At 46.9% G+C, this 5,137-nt stretch overlaps 1 pseudogene; it reads left to right on the top strand.

Annotated features, from left to right (window-relative positions):
- Nucleotides 1-3,084: 3,084 nt before the first annotated feature.
- On the top strand, nucleotides 3,085-3,203 carry LOC121284514 (annotated as a pseudogene).
- Nucleotides 3,204-5,137: the final 1,934 nt, after the last annotated feature.

A 5,137-nucleotide genomic window follows, 5' to 3' on the forward strand; every position in this document is an offset into this window, starting at 1 on the left:
CCACGTTTGAAACTCGCCTGGGAATTCTCTCCCAAGTCACTCCTACTTCAACTGGGTTCCACTTCCAGGGTTTCAACCTCACCTTCTGAGATTTCTTCCCTCTGGATCTCTGTGTACACTCAAGCTTCACCTTCCAAACACACTTTCAGATCTTCGGCTGTGCCAAGCAGAACACCAGTGCTCCGTAAGGGCACCTTTGCCCTAACCGTCTGCAGCATGGAGTCACCAACCTTCTCAGATCTGCTTGGCTTCGCTCGATCTCACTTTAATTCAAGTCTGCTCCTCGAAGCTCCCTCTTTAACTTGAGGCCTTTTGTCGTTTATCTTGGCTCAATGGGATCTATCTCTGATCCCTGTCTTTGTCCCTGCCTGGGACTTTCTTTTGGGACCTCTTTCTGTCCCATTCCCTGGCTTTGGACCTTCTGCTTGATTTGGGACCTTCTTCCATATCCCCTCTCTGTGTCTTGCTCCCTGGGGACACCTTCTCTCGACTGGCGCTCTGGTTCCAGGTGGCCTGACCTGCAGCTTTGTGCCGTTTCACTTCTTTTCTTTTTTACCTTCTCCGCAGGGCTTGTTCCTGGTCTAAATATGCGGGAGACACCAACTGCCCACGTGCAGCAATTTCCTGGCCGGCACATGTGCAGGAAGGCCCGCTGGGAACTGCAGTTCCTGGCCTCCGAACTCCCAATTTAAAAGTAAGGTAAGTATCACTTGGTATAAATTACTTTTGATGCAGTTTCATATCTCACCCAAAAGACAGCACCTCTGACAGTGCAGCACTCCCTCAGTACTGAACTGGAGTGCCAGCCTAAATGACATACTTATCTTCTGGACTGAGGGTAAGTAGTGCAGAAGTAACACTGCAACATAAGAACATCACAAAAGGAAATAATAATTAGAAGTACAGTCTTAATGCTCCTTGAAAGCGACAGGGGATATATTAATGGTTGGCATATTTGCTCATTGTAAAGTAAATTCTTCTGTGTGTTTTGACTAGGTGCAGTTTGGAGATTACTAGCCTCTCGCATTCATCAATCATTTATGCTCACAGAGCCTGTAAATCAAATACTTCAGTTGAAATGCTTTGTTCTTTGAAGAAACGATTTTGAAAATGAAGAGTATTCACTGTAGCGCAGGTGGTAATTTATCTTGATCCCAGGTGATTTCAGGAATGTGTGGGAAGCTGTGGAGCTGGCTCCTGTTGGCATCTGTAGGGGATGTAAAAATGAATTATACCTGTCACGACTTGTCCAATCTTTCATTTGCAATTTGCATCCGATGTGAGGAAGAGCACGCAGCCAGGTTTAACTTGTCCATTAACCTCCTCAGTCATGAAAGGTCCTTTCAGCCTTCAAAGGTAGATTTAAACTTGCACTTAAATGACTTCTTTCACAACTCCAGGGTATCTCAAAATGTTTTGCAGCCAATCAAGTGCTGTTTTGAACTGTGGTCAAACTATAGTTAATTTAGGAAATGAGGCAGCCAATTTGCGCACAGCAAGCTCCCACAATCAGCAACGATATAAATGGTCTTTTTTTTCAACGATGTTTGCTGAGGTTTCCTCTGCCCTAATTATAAACGGTGCCATGAGATCTTTTACCTGCATCTGAAAGGGCTGAGAGCACCTCAGGTTCATCCCAAAGATGACACCTCTGAAAGTGGGGTATTCTTCAAAGGACATTGAAATGCTGGCCCAGGACCACTACTAATAGTGGTATTGTCACTGGACTAGTATCCCAGAGACCCAGGGTAATGCTCTGGGGACCTGGGTTTGGATTCCACTACAGCAGATGGAGAAATGTGAATTCAATAAAACTCCAGACCCACAGCAATGCAGTTGACTCATAAATGCTGAATGGCCTCTGAACAAGGGCAACTAGGGATGGGTAGTAAATGCTGGACTGGCTAGTGATGCCCACATCCCAGGAAGGAATGAAAAAAAAAAACTTCTGTCGCAAAACGTGGTCTGAAATAGCGGCCAGGATTTTCCCGTCGGCAATTTGGGGGCGGGGCCTGCTCGCCGAGGGGAAAATGACACGGGATGGTGTGGGGAGGAACCCCCGACGTCATCCCGGTCCCTTTAAATCTTTAGGAAGGCGGGTGGGCAGCGGAATCAGCTGTCCGCCCGCCGACCTGTCAATGGCCAATTGAGGCCACTAACAGGCTAATTAAGATAATTAAGGCTGGTGGGCAGGCCAGGAGTCCCAGCGGGCTTCTGATAATACATGAAATCTCATCCACTGGCAGGATGAGGTTTCATGTCTGTTTTTAAAAACTTTAATACCATTCATGTGATATTTATTAACATGTCCCATCTCGTGTGACATTGTCACATGAGGGGGACATGTTAATAATGTTTTAATTTTTCTATTTTTAAAGTTTTCTGGACTGTCAGTAATCTCCCTGAGACAGGACTTTGTCTCAGGGAGCAATGCGCTCGTTCGTGCGCATGCATGAAACAGCACAATTTGACAGATGGGGAATCCCTCCCCCCGGCACAGAAAGCCGGTGGGGCCCATATGCCCACCAAGGGCAAAATTCCGCCCAGTGCATCTCATCAATTACCCTGTTACTGTTTGTGGGATCTTGCTATGTGCACATTGGTTGCCTTGCTTGCCTGCAAAACATGAGTGCCCGCACCTTATTGGCTATGAAGCACTTTGGGGTGTCCGATTGAGGACAATCAAAATAGAAGCATCTTTCTTTCTGATTTATGCCATTAAACATTGCATAGAATTTACAGCATAGAAGCAGGGCTTGAGCATGGAGACTTCTGACTTAGAGGTGACGGTCTCATCTGAAGAGCAACCCTTCCAATAGCACCCGCCTCATCCAACACCGATGCAAAATGGTAGCAGTGTGTACCATTTACAAGCAGCAGTGTAGCAACTCACCAAGGCTCCTTAGACAGCACCTTCAAAACCCACGACCATTACCACCTAGAAGGACAAGGGCAGCAGACATGTGGGAACACCACCACCCGCAAGTTCTCATCCAAGTCACTCACCGCCCTGACTTGAAAATATATTGCAGTTCCTTCACTGTCGCTGGATCGAAATTCTGGAACTCCGTCCTTAACAGCACTGCGGGTGCACCTACTAGTCTGAAAACGCCCGATCTCGTCTGATTTTGGAAGCTAAGCAGACTCAGGCCTGGTTAGTACTTGGATGGGAGACTGCCTGGAAAAACCAGGTGCAGTTGGCTTTTGCTGCCAGCAGAGGCTGCTCATGTCACCACTCTCCACATTCACTCTGCCACACAATGGGTGTGCAATGTTTTTGGCTTGGCCTAAATAGCCAAGTGGTTATGGTATTGGGTTTGTAACCCCAAGATCAAGAGTTCAAATCTCACATTGCAAACTATGAAACAATGTAACTTCATCTGAAACAGATGGAAATGGGTTTGTACTCGAAAGAGTTACACCACATGGACTTCAGCGGTTCAAGAAAGCAGCTCACCACCACCTTCTTAAGGGCAACTAGTGATGGGCAATAAATGCTGGTGCAGCTTGTGAAAGAATAAAAAAAAATCATTACTACACTGGACTGTTAGCATAGTTTATGGTACTTAAATGGCTAAATCCATACAGGGCAAGAGTGCTCCAACTAAGGCTAGCTGACGGGTAGAGGGAGAACCAGAGACCTGAAGGCTATATTAACATTGCTTGTCTGGCCCCCCTGCAGCCCATGTGCAGATTGATCCCTTTTAACTACCTCACTGATTTTTGTTTTAACTATACAGTTCTCAACTGGAAATCTCACACTTTGGGTTTTTTTGATGGTGAGTGACCATCAGCTTCTGATCATTTAGGTGAGAGGACTCAGCACTGAAATGTCCAACAGAGCATAAAATTCCAGACTGGGAAAGGCCATTCAACTCATTAAACCTACTCCATCTAGATTCCGTATGTGATTATTCTAACATGGACACTGCCTCGATTGTACACACTGCCTGTCTTTCAACCTCTTACTTTGAGAAAGAAGAAAAATGAAAGGCATGCATTTATATAGCACCTTTCACAACCACCAGATGTCCCAAAACACTTTACAACCGATGAAATACTTAATGAAGTGTAGACACTGTTGTGGCAGCCAATTTGCATACAAACTCCCACACACAGCAAAGTGATAATAACCAGATAATCTGTTTGTTTTGATACTGACTGAGGGATAAGTATTGGCCAGGGCACCAGGGATAACAATGCTGATAAAAACAAAAAAACTGCGGATGCTGGAAATCCAAAACAAAAACAGAATTACCTGGAAAAACTCAGCAGGTCTGGCAGCATCGGCGGAGAAGAAAAGAGTTGAAGTTTCGAGTCCTCATGACCCTTCAACAGAACGGTCATTCTTGCGGACAGACCGCAGGTGTTCTGCAAAGCGGTCGCCCAGTCTTCGTTTGGTCTCTCCAATGTAGAGGAGACCACATTGGGAGCAACGAATGCAGTAGACTAATTTGGGTGAAATGCAAGTGAAATGCTGCTTTACTTGAAAGGACTGTTTGGGCCCTTGGATTGTGAGGAGAGAGGAAGTGGAGGGGCAGGTGTTACATCTTTTGTGTGGGCATGGGGTGGTGACAAAGGAGGGGGTTGAGGAGTAGGGGGTGATGGAGGAGTGGACCAGGGTGTCCCGGAGGGAACGATCCCTACAGAATGCCGATGGGGGGGGGTGAAGGGAAGATGTGTTTGGTGGTGGCATCATGCTGGAGTTGGCGGAAATGGCGGAGGATGATCCTTTGAATGCGGAGGCTGGTGGGGTGATAAGTGAGGACAAGGGGGACCCTATCATGTTTCTGGGAGGGAGGAGAAGGCGTGAGGGTGGATGCGCGGGAGATGGGCCGGACACGGTTGAGGGCCCTGTCAACGACATTGGGTGGAAAACCTCAGTTAAGGAAGAAGGAGGACATGTCAGAGGAACTGTTTTTGAAGGTAGCATCATCGGAACAGATGCGACGGAGGCGAAGGAACTGAGAGAATGGGATGGAGTCCTTACAGGAAGCGGGGTGTGAGGAGCTGTAGTCGAGGTAGCTGTGGGAGTCGGTAGGTTTGTAATGGATATTGGTGGACGGTCTATCACCAGAGATTGAGACAGAGAGGTCAAGGAAGGGAAGGGAAGTGTCAGAGATGAACCACGTGAAAA

Source organism: Carcharodon carcharias, chromosome 11, assembly GCF_017639515.1.
Source record: "Carcharodon carcharias isolate sCarCar2 chromosome 11, sCarCar2.pri, whole genome shotgun sequence".
In the NCBI taxonomy this organism is placed as follows: Eukaryota; Metazoa; Chordata; class Chondrichthyes; order Lamniformes; family Lamnidae; genus Carcharodon; species Carcharodon carcharias.